This window comes from Arachis hypogaea, chromosome 17, assembly GCF_003086295.3.
Source record: "Arachis hypogaea cultivar Tifrunner chromosome 17, arahy.Tifrunner.gnm2.J5K5, whole genome shotgun sequence".
Lineage (NCBI taxonomy): Eukaryota > Viridiplantae > Streptophyta > Magnoliopsida > Fabales > Fabaceae > Arachis > Arachis hypogaea.
Window position 1 is genome coordinate 87,524,077 of NC_092052.1, and position 17,891 is coordinate 87,541,967.

Here is a 17,891-nt window from a genome sequence, read left to right on the forward strand (position 1 = left end):
TGCTATGGTTTATAAGAGGCTAACTTAATGAGGATGCTACATGAGTTAGTCAATTATGGCTGCCATTGAATGAATCGTTCGTTATTGAGGTAGACACTAAGAAAAGTTAATTTGAAAATAATATGTACGCATCTCCGAAGCCTTAGCTGAATCCGTATCATTGTTTTCACAATCAATCTGGTATTTTGTTCTTTACTATTTCGTTTATGCTTTCAAACAAACAACCATCTTTTCTAATTGCCTGACTAAGATTTACATGATAGCCATTGCTTGTTCAATCCGACAATCCGTGGGATTCGACCTTCACTTACCTGAGGTATTACTTAGATTATCCGGTGCACTTGCCAGTTCAGTTGTGCGGAGTTCAATTTCACGCAACAAGTTTTTGGCGCCATTGCCGGGGATTATTCTAGATTGACAAACTACCAGACTATCTTGTTGCTTAGATTATGTATTTTTTAAGGTTTAGTTGCTCTTTCAATTGTGTCTTTTGTTTTCTTTTTCAAAAATTTTTCAAAAACCTTTCTTTTCTTTAGTAATCTTTATCTTTTGTCTAAGTCTTGTGTCAATTTTTTAGTTAGGTATCTCGTCTGTTTTCATCTTTTTCTTTAAATTTTCAAAATTTATTCTTTAGCGTTCTTCTTGATATTCGAATTGTTCTTGTTAATTTCTTGTTTGATTTTAAAAATTTTAAGTTTGGTGTCTTTTAGTTGTTTTTCCTTTAATTTTCGAAAATTAGTGTCATTTGATCTTAAATTTTTTATTTTGGTGTCTCTTAGTTGTTTTTCGTTTTTCCTTAAATTTTGAAAATTCAAAAAAAAATATCTCTTTTATCTTTCTTTAATTTTTTGAAAATCTTAGCTATCTTTCCTTATCTTGATTTTAAAATTTTGAAGTTTGGTGTTTTTCTTGTTAGTAAAGTTTAAATTTTGAATTTCAAATCTTATCTTTTCAAATAGTTACCTTATCTTTTGTTTATCTTTCCTAAAAATTCAAAAAAAAAAAATATATTATCTTATCTTAGTTTAATTTCAAATTTCAAAATCAAATCTTTTCAATTTTCGAATTTCAAAATATCAAAATCTTTTTTTTTTCAAATCTTTAGAACTTTAAATTTAAATTTCCTATCTTTTTCAAATCTTATCTCTTTTTGTTTGACTCTCTCTTTCAACTTTTGAATTTCAAAATCTCCCTTTAAACTTTCTCTTTTTAAAATCAAATCTTTATTTTGTTTCAAAATCTTGTTTGTTAGTAAGTTACATATTTTATCTTTTATTTTTCTTTCTCTTTCTTCTTTTTCATAACTTCCTAACTACTTTTTCTTTCTTTCTTTTCCAAAATTTCATCTCTCTTTCCCTCTCTATTTTTGAAAATATCTCCTATTTTCTCTCTATTGATTTTTGAAAACTATTCTTTTTAAAGGACATATTCTTTTCTTTCCCTCTTGACCTATCTCTCTAACAAAGGACCTCTATACTCTAACATAGAGAATCCTTCTTCTACTCTTCTTGCATGCTTTTTGTTTATGAGTAAGAACAAAGATAAAGAACCCCTCTTTGATCCTGACCCAGAACCTGAGAGGACTATAAGGAGGTGTTTACAACAAGTTAGAGCACAACACTCGGGAGGATACCTCACAGAGCTTTTCGAACAAGAAGTTGAGAATACAGACATGGCAGCTAACCCTGATGACAAGTCATTTTTTGCTAGTTTTACAAACATTTTTCATTAGTTTCTTTAGGTTTTATGCACTTTCTTGCACAATAAGTAAGTAATTGGAGTGGATTTTCATGATTATGTTGAATCAATCAAACATCATTTATTTTACACAAAATCATAGGTTTTATGCTAGAATTAATTGATTTTATAAATGATGCAAAGATCTTGTGATTTTGGTGAGGCTTTGATGTATTTGTTTGGTTGATAATAGGTGAAAAGATAAAGGAAAAGAAGGAGAAAGCACAAATTTAGCTCAAACAGAGGAAAGAAGGATTTTGGGTACACTTTGAAGTTTGAGCACGCTTTGGACCTTAGGTCAGACTTTTAAAAGCGTGGCCCATGACAGTAAAGCGTTGCGTTCACAAGGAAACCAACCAAACCAAGGCATGAGCATTCAAGCAAGTGAATTAGTGAACGTTTTCGGGCGCTCAACCAAGGGAGCAAAGGCCAACGCACCAGGGAAGGGTAGCGTTCAAAATTTAGAAAGCAGCGCTCCCTTTTTGCAACTTTCTTGTGGCTTTTAGCCCATGAAGCCAAGACGCACCAAATGGTGCAGAAATCAACCAAGGTAGCTGATAAACCCGTATTTTATGATATATTTTGTGCTTAGTTTGAGTGATTTATTCAATCCTTCACCCACTTATTCATATTAATTGCATAGTTTTACTTTCCCTTCCCCATTATGTGATGTATGTGAAAAACATGTTTCCTACGCTTTAAAACTAATTATTTTAATTACCGTTAATTCCATTCGATGCCATGACTAGTGTGTTGAGTAGTTTCAGATCTTCTAAGGCAGGAGTGACTTAAAGGATGGAAAGGAAACATACAAAAATGGAAGGAAAGCACAAAATGGAGTTTCTAAAGAAACTGGCATCCACGCGATCGCATGGGCGACGCGGACGCATGCCAAGCGCGAATCAACAGCGATGCGGCCGCATGACTGAAGCGACCGTGCGCCTTAAGCAAAACACATATGACGCGGCCGCATGACTGACCGACTGCGTGACAAGAAAAGCTCTGAATGACGCGACCGCGTGACCCACGCCGACGCGTGACAGAGGCCACGCACCAGAAATTGCAGAAAATGCTCCCAGCAATTTCTGAAGCCCTTTTTGGCCTAAATCCAAGTCCAGAAGGCATAGGCCAGAGGTTATGAAGTGAGGGAATGCATCCATTCATAGAGAGACGACTTTAGTTTTAGTTTTCATGATTTAGATTTAGTTTAGAGGGAGATTCTCTCTCTCTCTTTTAGGATTAGGATTTAGGATTTCTCTTAGTTTGGGAGTGACTCTCGATCCCAGGTTTAATGTTCCTTTACTTTAAGCTTCTCTTTTACTTTTATTCATTACTTTAGTTGATTATTTACTTTGGCAATTTAATTTATGAATTCTTCCATGTTACAGATTATTATTTTGGATTAATGCTATTTGAGGTATTTTAGTTAATATTGCTTTCTTTTATTTATTAGTTACAATTATTCCCAATCTGAAGACATTCTTATTCCAGTAGATTTACTTTTCTCCTTTTGGTTTTGGTTAAGAAATTAGTAACTCGGGAGTTATCAAACTCAAACATGCTTGATAATTGTTATCTTTGTTAATTGAATTGAGCTTCAAGAATCCCAATCTTTTCTTAGAAAATAAAATAGGATCCGAAGATCAATCCAATTAATCCCTTGACCTTCATTTATCTTAGTAAAGGCTAACAAAGTGGAATTAAGATTCAATTATTATCATCATTGATAAGGATAGTCAGGATAGGACCTCTAATTTCTCATACCTTGCCAATAGTCTATTTACAGTCATTTATTTATTTCACTTGCTATTTAAATTACTTGTTCTTTATTTACTTTAATTTCCACCTAGATTACTTGTTCCTCATTCTCAAAATCCCAATTTACAATCTCCATAGCCAATAATAAGAACATACTTCCCTGCAGTTCCTTGAGAAGATGACCCGAGGTTTAACTACTTCGGTTATCAATTTATTTATGGGTTTGTTACTTGTGACAACCAAAACGTTTGTATGAAAGGACTTTTGAAGGTTTAGAAACTATACTTGCAACGAGGATTTATCCGCAAATTTCTAGACCACGCAAAAGTCTCTCTCATCAAAATGGCGCCATTGCCGGGGAGCTACAATCGTGTGTCTTATTATTGGTTATTGTAAATATTCTTCTTTTACCTGTTTATTTATTTTTATTTTCCCCTTTTATTTTCATCAGCTACTATGAATTCTCACCCCTTTCGCTTTGAGTTTGGTTCTAATGTTATTGAAAGGAATGAAAGTTATAACAGGAATATGCATCAAGGTCAGAGCAATCAAAGATGGATGGAGCCAAGAGGATCTGATCAACCCTTTAGGCAACAACACCCTCCAAGATATCATGGACAAAGACCATTCTACAATGCATACCAAGCAAATAGACATGGTGGATAACCTTGTAACTACCAACAAGCCCCACCACGTGCTTATAGGCCATCCTCTCAGCATAACTTCGAACCACCACGCTCACAAGCTTCTTTTCACCATTCACCACCACATGATCCTCATTTACCCCAGCTCCAATCCAATCACTCCCAAACACCACGACTTCCCCCTGTGCCATATCCAAATCTATCACCCCGAGAATCAGAGCTTCGCCTCAAGGAAACAGTAAATCGACTTCAAACAACCCTTCATCAACAGGAGCAATCAATAAGTCAATTATCTTCTAGAGGTTCGAACATTCAAGGACCTTCCACAGCCCCATGTGGAAAGTCTAATGAAGAGCGTAGCATGAAGGAAATACTAGAAACTCCAGTGGACAAGACAGAGCATGGCTTCGTACTGGAACAAGTAGAAGAAGTTGTCATTATTGAAGAAGAAGAGTTGGTTGAAGACTTAGGAGACGCTGAACTTCCATGGGAAGCCAGAGTTGTGGAAAATTCTGTCAAGGATGTTACAATTGATGCTAAGGAGGATTGTGCGCAATCCCCAAGGCAGGTATTTCCTGAAGAACTAGACAGAATAATCCAAGAAGCAAGTTTCCTTGATGATGATAATGAACTTGCATCCACAAGTGAATTCTCTGAGATCGAAGAATCTTCCCCAAGAGAATACGAAGATGATACGGAGGTAGATTTCTCTCAGCCTCCAGTCTATGACACAAGCGATGAGGAGGACATAGATGGCTTTGATCAGGACATGGAAACATTTGAAGAATCTTGCAAAGAAGTGGAGAATTTCACAGAAGAGCACAAGGGAGTAAAACTCACAGAACCACTGGAACGACCTACCCCAAGGCCATTACCACCCAATACAAGCTTCAAGTGGGTACAATCCTTAACTTTTAACTATATTTTTCCACTTGAATATGGTTTTCTTGAAACAGATGGCTAGTTTAGAGCTCTCTGTGGCTTTAAGAGTAAAAGGGAAATGGCTCGTACTCAGAGCTGGTGCACAAGGTTCAATAAGGTTCCACGCTTCAACTTGAAGTGCACGGATTGGCATCATGATCAACCGGATGGATCTCGAAAAACATTTGGTTATCCTGTTGAGAATCTAATCTCTAAACCGCCCAAATGGAAAAGTATAGATCAAGACGAAGGCGGATTTAAAAGCAATGTTTGGGATCCTGGAATCTATGCTGACATTCGTCACGCCGGGAGTCAGAGAATCTGTTTGAAGCTGCTTAGAAGCTTCACGTGCCTAGTTTGTGACCCCGGAGGCTATTGGCATTCCAATCATTGGTGGAGATTTCTGGATGAATTTAAGCATAAGCCGCCATAACAGGAAGCTCATCCAATGTCCAACTTAAGGACTTTAACTAAAAGTGCTAGGTGGGAGACAACCCACCATGGTATGATCGTTCATTTTTCAATTTTTACTTCGTTGTGTTTGTTTTCAAGTTTTATTTTATTTTATAATATTGAACCTGGAATTTTGCATCGCATTCATATTAATCATTTCATTCTGCATACTTCAGTTAAAAAAAAAAGGAGAAGGTGCTCCATGCGACCGCATCATCCATGCGATCGCGTCAAACAGCGTAAAACATTACTCATGCGACTGCGTCACCCACGCGGCCGCGTGACCTGGAGATCGGCGTAAAGATCCAACGTCCAAAAAGTTAGGCTGGAATCGTGCGGCCATTGTGCGTTTTGCACAATTGACCCACGCGATCGCGTCACTTGCACAATACTTATCCCACGCGATCGCGTGAGCGACGCGATCGCGTGAGCGACGCGATCGCGTCGCATGGATTGCACCACACCCCAAAAGGAGACAGAGCGTTGCGCTGAAACGACGCTGGATTTGTGCGTTTAGCACAAATTCCAGCGACGCGATCGCATGCCCCAGGCGATCGCGTCATTTACTCTTTTTGCCCTTCAGGCGATCGCGTCATCCACGCGATCGCGTCACACCCTTTTTCGCTCCAGCCATGCGACTGCGTCCCCCACGCGGCCGCGTGGATTCAAATTTATAACTCCCCAGCCACGCGAACCCTACCAGTCGTGCCCCCCCAGCCTTTCTTCTCCCTCTCTTCTCCTCCAATCCAACTACCATAACCCAGCCACCACCACGCCACTGCCGACCACCGCCGACCACCCAGAACCCCCCGCCACCCACCCCCTTCCTCCTTCCCCCTTCTTTCTTCTTCTTCCTTCTCCTCCCTCCCTCCAACGCCACTGCCCCCCTTCCAAGACCACCACCCACCGCCGCCGCCCCATCCCAGCTGCGCCCCCATCCGCCACCCACCCCTTCCCCTCTTCCCCCTACCCCCATTACCCCTACTTTCTCTCTCTGCACCTCTGAACAGCATCACCGCCACCGTGCCGTCCTTCTCCGCCGCACCATACGCCATCACCACCACCCCCAGCCACCTTTCTACCCACTCTCCCTAGTTCGCCTACCAGGTTCCGCCAAACACCACCCTTTTATCCTTTCGTCGTTAGTTCCTATTTTTTTCTGTTAATGTTCATCTTTAGACTAGTTAGATATGCATGTTGTAGTGGATTTTAGGATGTTAGGTAGCCTAGGATGTGGTTAATGGATTTAGGTCTATTTAATTGCACTATTTTTGTTTCTTGTTTCATTATTTTTGTAATTCTGTTGATACTGTGCTGTTAGTTTTGTTCATATGCTATAATTTCTTGTTTCATGCTGCTCTTTACTCTGAATTTTCATGTTTATATTCCTTATATGTAAGTACAGCTTTAATTTTGATTCATATGAACTATTTGACTGCCGTTTATTTTCTGGGACAATCCAATTTTAGCCGGAATGCTGCCCAAATTTCTGTAAAATGTTTCCATTCATGTTTTGGTTTTGCCATTTTGAAATCTGTTTTACTCCGCTTTAACCAAACCATTCATGAATGCCTGGGCAAGTTTTCTTATCCTTTTTGATTTCCTGGTTCCTACACTGCATTTTTGATGTTTGATTCCAATTTCTGCTTTCTCTATATCTATTTGAATCATCTTCAAACTGTTTTACCTGTTTGGATATGAGTTACTTATCGCTTCTAACTGTGTGTACTTGTTACTTGGAATATTTTCATTATGCCACTTACTTTAACCCACTTCTACTAACTCACTAATTTTCACTTCCTAAACTCTTTTTCAATTCCAACCAACCTAACTTTTCAAAACCTTCTTTTCTGATTTTCTTTCACTTTCTCTTAACATTCTAACCAAGGCACGCTGTTTATTTTTCTATTTCACATGAATTCTATTCCATTTTGGATTATAAATTCTTCTTTTCAAACTTTTAACTCCTATTCAATCCTTAATGCAGATTTACTTAGCTCATATTCATTACTCTCCTGCTCCTTTGCCACTATGTGCTTCTTTTGTTAATTGCCTCCTTGTTTTCCTATTTTTATTATATCCTTGAATTCTGTTTTTTAGGATGTCGGACTCCCACAGAAAAGGGAAAGGAAATGCAACAACTGGCAAACGGAAAAGAGGAGAAGCCTCTATGTCTATCATAGATCTCATGCATGATGCCTCCTTGCGGGAGAAAACTTTTACCCCGCAGGAAAAGGCTGACCAGCTAATCCCTGCTACTGATCCAGTAAAGTTTGCAAACCGATACTGTGAGCTGAGGTATCCGGTGTTTGCAACCTCCAGGAACTTATACTTGGAGAGGACTCTGAAGATCCCCGAAGAACTCCAGCAATACACCTCTGACCAGACCAAACAAAGAGGCTGGTTCTTCCTGGAAAGACCCCTGATTGAGGTCAATGCATCTTGGGTTAGAGAATTGTACTGCAATTACTTCAAGACTTCCCTAGATGCAGTGAACCTCAGAGGGAAGCAGATTCTGGTTACTGAAGAGGCCATTGAAGATGTTTTGAAGCTTCTGCCTAAGACTGATCAGCTGCATGGTTATCAGAAAGCTGAGGAAGACATGCGCTTTATGCGATTTGATTGGGATGCAGTCAAGGCCCGGATAGCCCTTGACCCGAAAGTTCCTTGGATTATGGGTCAGAACACCACCATGCCAAAGGGAATCAAGCGGATCTACTTGAATGATGAGGCTCGGCTATGGCATCAGATTCTTAGTAACTTCATTATGCCGAGTACTCACGAGACTGAGATACCAGCCGCTATGGTCACTCTCCTTTGGTGTGTGATGGAGGGTAAGGACCTGTACCTATCATGCTTTATCCGGTACTATATGGCCAGGGTCCACGTCCGAGGCACTCTTCCCTTTCCTTATTTGATTACACAGCTAGGCCGTCGAGCTGACGTGCCTTGGGAGGATGCTGATGAAAAGCCACCTGCTGCAGAATGCAAGAAGATTATCCCTCACAGCAGGAACTTTTTGGCTTTGGGCTACAGACCTCCTTTCCTCACTGCTACTGCTGACACAGCCACACCATCTGCCGGCCCCTCTTCTTCCACAGCTACGCTGCTACCACCACTGCACCTCCACCTGCCCCAAAGCCCATCTATGATCTAGTGCACCGCCTATTTCGACGGCTTGACCAGATAGAGCGGTGCAACAAGCGACGCTATGAGCACCTGAAGCTGATGATACGCTCTGGCGACATCCTTTCTGAGCCTGACACACCATCCGAGGCATCTGAGGAGGAGGCGGATGATCCCGAGGTAGAGACCCATCCACAGACCGAGGCAGAGCAGGCAGGCACCCAGCAGGCAGCATCACATCAGGAGGCTCCACCCCTGATTCACGCTGTAGACCCTGAGATCCCTCTTCAGTCAGCACTTCCTCCACAGCAGTCAGACCCTCAGATCACCACCACAGAGACCCCAGCTACCCACCCTTTCAGTGATGACACCCCTTCACACCCTGCTTGAGTGAGCATCGGGGACGATGCTACATTTTATGTGTGGGGAGGTCGCCATCTCTGGGGTATATTTTTTGTGAACCACTACATACTCTTTCTATTTTGCTACTTTTTCTGTATTTTCTCTTTATTTTTATTTTCATTTTTTCAGTACTTATACATTGTTGTTTTTATGTATTTTTACTCTATTTTCTACATGTTGCACTTTAGTTCATATTTTAGCCATATAGTTTAGTTGCAATTCTAACTTATTAGTTATAGAAATTGTGGATTGATTAGTATAGTTTACCCTTTTTAGCATAAGATAACTCGGAATAGATTGAAAAGAAAAAGGAAGTAAACTAGAGACTTTAACAGAATCAAAACAACCTACACCTTTTATATATAGCATTACATGTTAGTTAATTAAACAACATTTCATCAAGGAGAAACACTAGAACTTTAAGGCCACCTTAAGTTTTACATTGAGAATAATGGGAATTTTTAACTAAACCTGCATGACATACATAACTGATAAATGATTTTTGAGCTAGAGAACACACAGCCTGTGAGTTTTGAGCTTAATTGTATGGTTACATTCAAACCATAATATTTTATTCCTGTGTGTTCTGCCCTTCTTGTTTATTCTGGTGTTCTTTACTTTGTTTGAATCTATATGTCCGATTATAGAATAGAAATACATACCAAGAGAGTGATTGAAGCCATTATTTGATTTTAGCTCACTTATCCCAAAATAGCCTACCCTATACATCACCCTTGTTAGCCCCCTTGAGCCTTTAAATCCCCTTTTATTCTATTAGCCACATTACTAGCCTTAAACAGAAAAACAAAATAAAATCCTAAGTTGAATCCTTGGTAAGCTTAAGATAGGAAATTATGTATAGTTTAAATGTGGGAAAACCTATTGGGAACATGGATGATAAAAACAAAAGGGTAAAAAAGAATTAAAATAACTCAGAATAAAAGTTTTGGGAAGCATGCTCATGTAAAATCAAAATAATTGAATTACCATGTGCAAAAAAATAAAAAAGGAAAAGAAAAAAAAGTGTTATGAATAAAGGGGACACAAAAAGAATTCCCTAATTGTGAAATAAAGCAATGCACATGGGATAAAAATAAATATTGAGATATGAGCATGTAACATCAAAAGTGAGAAAATATGGAAAATAGGTAAAGAAGCTTTGATTTAGAAAGTATGTATGTTAGGTGAGATCTTAGTCTAATTAAGGATTCACTTATTAGCTCACTTAGCCTTATACATATACCCTGACCTTTACCTTGGCCCCATTACAACCTTACTTAAAGACCTCATAATTTTTGGTATGACTATATTCTATGATTGTTGATTGGTTAGATGAAGAACAAAGTTATAGAAAGTAAGAATAAAAAGAAGAATAGAGTGCTTAACCCAATAAACACTGAGTGATTAGAGAGTAAACACAAAATCCAGTGAGGGTTCAATAGCTCATTAACACTTATCCCTGTATAAATTATTAATTGTCTTGCAAGTTTATAAAATGCTTTTCTCTCCCATTTCAATTGTAAAGGCACTTTATCACTATCTAAGGCTTGGCTATATATATATATATATATATGATTCCTTGAGAATGTGAGTTAATTTAACTACATGCAAGCTTTATATAAAAGTGAATAAAAATTAGAATTGCATGATGCATCATTCATTTAGGTATTTGCGTTTAGATTAGATTGCATTACATGACATTCCAACACTTTAAGCTTACTTTTCACCTTGGATTTAGTATGAGGACATGCTATTGTTTAAGTGTGGGGAGGTTGATAAACCCATATTTTATGATATATTTTGTGCTTAGTTTGAGTGATTTATTCAATCCTTCACCCACTTATTCATATTAATTGCATAGTTTTACTTTCCCTTCCTCATTATGTGATGTATGTGAAAAACATGTTTCCTATGCTTTAAAACTAATTATTTTAATTACCTTTAATTCCATTCGATGCCGTGACTAGTGTGTTGAGTAGTTTCAGATCTTCTAAGGCAGGAGTGACTTAAAGGATGGAAAGGAAACATACAAAAATGGAAGGAAAGCACAAAACAGAGTTTCTAAAGAAACTGGCATCCACGCGATCGCATGGGCGACGCGGACGCATGCCAAGCGCGAATCAACAACGACGCGGCCGCATGACTCACGCGACGCGTGACAAGAAAAGCTCCGAATGACACGACCGCGTGACCCACGCGGACGCGTGACAGAGGCCATGCACCAGAAATTGCAGAAAACGCTCCCAGCGATTTCTGAAGCCCTTTTTGGCCCAAATCCAAGTCCAGAAGGCATAGACCAGAGGTTATGAAGTGAGGGAATGCATCCATTCATAAAGAGACGACTTTAGTTTTAGTTTTCATGATTTAGATTTAGTTTAGAGGGAGATTCTCTCTCTCTCTTTTAGGATTAGGATTTAGGATTTCTCTTAGTTTGGGAGTGACTCTCGATCCCAGGTTTAATGTTCCTTTACTTTAAGCTTCTCTTTTACTTTTATTCATTACTTTAGTTGATTATTTACTTTTGCAATTTAATTTATGAATTCTTCCATGTTACAGATTATTATTTTGGATTAATGTTATTTGAGGTATTTCAGTTAATATTGCTTTCTTTTATTTATTAGTTACAATTATTCCCAATCTGAAGACATTCTTTTTCCAGTACATTTACTTTTCTCCTTTTGGTTTTGGTTAAGAAATCAGTAACTCAGGAGTTATGAAACTCAAACATGCTTGATAATTATTATATTTGTTAATTGAATTGAGCTTCAAGAATCCCAATCTTTTCTTAGAAAATAAAGGCTAACAAAGTGGAATTAAGATTCAATTATTATCATCATTGATAAGGATAGTCAGGATAGGACCTCTAATTTCTCATACCTTGCCAAAAGTCTATTTACAGTCATTTATTCATTTCACTTGCTATTTAAATTACTTGTTCTTCATTTACTTTAATTGCCACCTAAATTACTTGCTCCTCATTCTCAAAACCCCAATTTACAATCTCCATAGCCAATAATAAGAACATACTTCCCTGCAGTTCCTTGAGAAGACCACCCGAGGTTTAAATACTTCAGTTATCAATTTATTTAAGGGTTTGTTACTTGTGACAACCAAAACGTTTGTATGAAAGGACTTTTGAAGGTTTAGAAACTATACTTGCAACGAGGATTTCTTTGCAAATTTCTAGACCACGCAAAAGTCTCTCTTATCAGTAGCGTTCAAAAAAGTGAACGATACGTTCACTATCTCCACCTTTTTCGTGGATTGCTAGCCAAGGAAGGAAGGCACACAACCAAGCAACACAAGTAACGTTCAAAGAGTGAACGTGCCGTTTACAAAGAAAATGCTATGGGCAAGGAGGATTCGCACGTGACAAGGCACACAATGCTAAGTGAACGCTAAGTTTACAAAAGTCAATGGAGCGCTTTACTGGAGCATGCCTCCAACCCACCTTCAATGAAATGCCATCCGGATCCATTGTTTCTTCAAATCCAAAATCAAAAGGCCCATTCCAAGATCTGAAGACCAAAATAGAAAGTGTATAAAATGGATCAAATTCAATTTGTAAAGCACCTTTAGCTCATTTTTAGTTTTCACTTTTAAATTTTCATTTGTTTTGAATTTGGGAATTGGGATTAGATCTAGTTTGCTTTCTGTTTTCATTTTCTTTCTTCTACAACTTCTACTTTCTGTTTTAGGTTTTTGGATTGAGATTGAAGAATTCCATTGAATTTCCTGATCTGAGAATCATCTTTGCTTTTCTTTTATATAGTTCTGAGAATCTGAGAATTGGATCTAAATTTCCTTTGCTGTTTTCATTTTCATTTATTCTGCAATTTCTTTTCTGATTGGTCAGGGGAGTAATTGAGATCTAGATCTGCTTTCTAATCTCATTACTCTTCTTTGATCTTCAATTTCTCTTTTATAATTTCATAATTGAACTAAGTTTTCTTGCTGTTTGTTTCTTCAAGAACTTTTCCATTTTTGTTTGGCTACTGAGCTGAATCTCTTCATCTCATAGCTCTCTGATTTACTTTAGCTTGCATTTTCTAGTTAAATTATGAATCCCAATACCCAAATCCCTTTATTCTTCAAGCAATTTACATTTCTCAGCAATTTAGATTCAGAAATTTACATTTCGTGCACTTTAAGTTTCTGTAATTTACTTTTCTTGCAATTTAAGTTTCAGCTCTTTTACTTTTTTGCACTTTAAGTTTCAGCAATTTACCTCTTCTGCACTTTACTTTTCGGCCCAATTTACCTTCTACACTTTTATTTTCTTGCAATTTAGCTTCTATTATTGAAAATCACTCAAATCATCAAATACTCGCTTAACTAAATTCATCACCTAACTAAAATTGCTCAATCCATCAATCCCTGTGGGATCGACCTCACTCTTGTGAGTTATTACTACTTGATGTGACCCGGTACACTTGCTGGTGAGTTTGTGTGGAATCGTTTTTCCCTCATCAAACCCTAATGACAGAGGAGACGCAAGGAATGTCCTAGGTGACTTTACTGCACCCACTTCTGATTTCTATGGGCGCAGCATCTTTATACTTGCCTTCAGTTCAAATAATTTTGAGCTGAAGCCCTAGCTGATCACTTTAGTTCAACAGAAATGCCAGTTTCATGGACTTCCATAGGAAGATCCCAACAGATTCATCTCTGATTTTTTGCAGATCTGTGATATTGTCAAGACTAATGGAGTGAATCCAGATATTTACAAGCTTATGCTTTTCCCCTTTTTGGTAAGGGACAATGTTAGGTTATGGCTGGATTCTCAACCCAAGAAAAGCCTAGACTCTTTGGAGAAGGTGGTCAATGCATTGTTGACCATGTTCTTTCCACCTCAAAAGCTAAGCAAGCTTAGGGTGGAAGTTCAGACCTTCAAACAGAAAGAGGGTGAATCCCTCTATGAAGCATGGGAGAGGTACAAGCAACTGATCAAAAGGTGCCCTCCTAACATGATTTCAGACTGGACCATGCTAGATATCTTCTATGATGGCCTCTCTGAATTGTCCAAGATGGCATTAGACCACTCTGCTGGTGGATCACTCCACTTGAAGAAAACGCCTGAAGTGGCATGATGAATGAAAAATTGATGGTATAGAATCTCACAAATAAATTCTCAACATATAGTTTCTAAACCAACAAATAATCCTTTCATACAAAAGATTATTTGTAACAAGTATAAACCCCTAAAATTCTAAGCCGAAGCATTTAAACCTCGGGTCATTCTCCCTAGGAATTGTAATAAAATGTTCTTGTTATTGGTTAGAGGTATGTTTTGGGGTTTTTGGAATAAGAAACAAGAATTGTAATGAGGTATGAGAATTAACAACTAGAAAAGCTCTTGGTAAGGTATGAGAACTAGAAGTCCTATCCTAGCTATCCTTATCAATTGTGATGAGTATTGTCCATTGCTCCCACTTAGTTAACCTCTAACTATGAAGGAAAGTCAAGTAGATGAATTAACTTGATTCCACAAGTCCTAGCCAAATCATAATGAAAGACTAGCTTTAATGGCATTCAAGCCAATTAGTAACTTCTAATCATCAACCAACAAATGAGTTTGATAACTGATAAACCCCTATTTTATGATTTATCTTGTGCTCAATTAAGTGTTTTTATCAATTCTTCACCCACTTATTCATAAGATTTGCATGGTTTTATAATTCCTTCCTTATTTTATGATATATGTGAAAACATGTTTCCCATGCCTTAAAAATAATTATTTTAATTATCCTTTATTACCATTCGATGTCGTGATCTCTGTGTTAAGTATTTTCAGGCTTCATAGGGCAAGAATGGCTTAGAGGACAGAAAGGAAACACGGAAAAATGGAAGAAACACACAAAATGGAGTTTTGAAGAAAACGCAAGCGACGCGAACGCATAGACGACGCGGACGCGTGCCTAGCGCAAAACGCAAGCGACGCGAATGCATGGACGACGTGGACGCGTGCCTAGAACAAAACACAAGCGACGCGTACGCGTGACTGATGCATACGCATGACAAAGAAAAGCTCCAAATGACGCGAACGCATGACCCACGAGCACGCGTGACGGACGCCACGTGCAAAAAATTGCAGAAGTCGCCCCCAGCGATTTCTGGACCCTTTTTCGGCCCAAATCCAAGCCCAGAAACACAGAATAGAAGCCAGAGAATGGGGGAATCAAAAAGAAAAATTCATACAACTTTCATATACACAATTTTAGGTTTTAGATGTAGTTTTAGAGAGAGAGAGAGGCTCTCTCCTCTCTCTTAGGTTTTAGAATTAGGATTCCTTTTATTTTATGGTTATTACTCCATTCCAGGTTCAATGTTCCCAACTTTAATTTTATGTTCTCTTCTACTTTTAGTTACTCTAATGCTTTTACTTGTTAATTACTTATGTTGCCAAATTGGCTTATGAATCTTTCCATGTTAGATTTGAATATTCTATTTTATATAATTTGAGGTATTTCAAATTTATGATTGTTTTATTCTATTTATGATACTTTTAATTTAATTTAGATTTTTCTCCATTTGGTTTTGGTTAAGTAATTGGTAACACTTGAGTTGTCAAACTCAGCGGTTGATTGAGAATTGGAAACTGCTGATTGATTTGGATCCCTCTAAAGCTAGTCTTTCCACAAGAGTTAACTTGGACTTGAGGAATCAAGTTAATTGGTCCACTTAACTTTCCTTTATTTAGTAACGGTTAACTACGTGGGAGCGATAAACAATTCTCATCACACCTGATAAGGGCAACTAGGATGGGATTTTCAGTTCTTATACCTTGCCAAGAGTTTTCTTTATAATTATTAATTTATTTTTCTTGCTATTTAAATTACTTGTTCCTTATTTCGAAAACCAAAAAATATACCTTTTTCCATAACCAATGATAAAACACACCTCCCTGCAATTCCTTGAGAAGACGACCCGAGGTTTAAATACTTCGGTTATAAATTTTATTGGGTTTTGTTACTTGTGACAACCAAAGTTTTTGTACGAAAAGATTCTCTGTTGGTTTAGAAACTATACTTACAACGTGATTATTTTTATAAAATTCTTTACTAACAAAAGTCAATTCGTTAAAATGGCGCTGTTGCCAGGGAATTGCAAACGTGTGCCTTATTACTGGTTATTGTAAATATTTTATTTTGCTTGTTTATTTATTTTTTTTATTTTTGTTTTTAATTTTTATTAGCTACTATGAGTTCTCACCCCCGTCACTTTGAGTTTGGTTCTAATGTTGTTGAAAGCAATGGAAGCTATAACAGGAACATGCATCAAGGTCAAAACAATCAAAGATGGAAGGAGCCACAAGGATCTGATCAACCCTTTCGGCAACAACACCTTCCAAGATACCACGGACAACGACCATTCTACAATGCATGCCAAGACAATAGTTATGGTGGACTTTCTCATGACAAACCACCTCCACCAGTTTACTATGGTCAAGAGCCATTCCGAGGTGCATACCAAGATGATATATATGGTGGACCCCCTTGTGGTTACCAACAAGCCCCATCATACTCCTATAAACCACCTCCTCAACATAGCTTCGAACCACCATACTCACAAGCCAACCACAACCATTCACCTCCATATACCCCTAACCCTTATCCACCGCATTTCCAATCCAACTACTCCCAAGAACCACCACTTCCATATGCACCATATCCATGTCCATCAAACCAAGAAGCACAGGACCGTCTCAAGGACACAGTGAACCAATTTCATGCAACCCTTAATCAATTGGAGCAAGCGATAAACCGATTAGCTCACAGTACGAAGGAGACACTAGAATCTCCGGTGACCAACACGGAACATAATTTTGTATTGGAAAAAGTAGAGGAATCAAGAATCAAGAATCGTGGAAGATGATGCGGAGGTAGACTTTTCTCAGCCTCCAGCCTATGACTTAAGTGATGAGGAAGAAATTGAAGACTTTGATCAAGACATGGTTGCAATTGAAGAGATTCGTCAAGAAATGGAAGAATTCACAGAGGAGTACAAGGAAGTGGAGCTAGCAGAACCACTGGAAACACCTCTCCCAAGGCCATTACCACCCAATACAAACTTCAAGTGGGTAAAATCCTTAGCCTTTATCTTTACCTTTCCACTTGAATATGGTTTGCTTGAAACAGATGGCCAGCTTAGAGTTCTTTGCGACTTTAAGAGTAAGAGGGAGATGGTTAGTAATAATAATTGGCAAGTAAGGTTCAATAAGGTTCTACGCTCCAATTGGAAGTGCAAGGATTGGGATAGAGCTCAATTTAATAAATTTTGAAAGAAGATTGGGTATCTCAGTGGAAATTCAGGTTGTGTACCGCCCGGCTAGAAAAATGAAAATCAAGACAAAGATGGGTACAACAGCAAGGTTTGTGATCCTTGAATTCATTCTGATAATCAACACCCCTGGAGCCTGAAAACCTGCTTTTACTTGCTCAAAGGCTTAACTTGCCTTGTTTGGGACTCCGGAGGCCATTAGAATTCTAAACATTGGTGGAGATTTTTGGATGAGTTTAAGCATAAGCCGCCATGACAAGAAGCTCACCAAATGTCCAACTTAAGGACTTTAACTAAAAGTGCTAGGTGGGAGACAACCATACATGGTATGATCGTTCCTTTTTCAATTTTAATTTTTTTTTCATTTTGTTTGTTTTTAGCTTTTTTTTTTATTTTATTTTACCTTGAATTAGTCATAACATCTGCATCAGCATTGCATATAGAATTCTGCATACTGCATAAAAAAAATCACCCCACGCGTGCACATGGGCCACGCGTGGGCGTAAACTCAAAATCGACGTCACAATCCAACACCCAGAAAGTTGGGCTGGAATCGTGTGGCTGGTATGC

At 38.2% G+C, this 17,891-nt stretch overlaps 1 non-coding gene across 1 annotated transcript; it reads right to left on the minus strand.

Annotated features, from left to right (window-relative positions):
- Positions 1–13,906: 13,906 nt before the first annotated feature.
- LOC112768475 (small nucleolar RNA R71) lies at positions 13,907–14,015 on the minus strand. Its single transcript, XR_003185896.1, has one exon. It is a non-coding gene; the product is annotated as a small nucleolar RNA R71 (small nucleolar RNA).
- Positions 14,016–17,891: the final 3,876 nt, after the last annotated feature.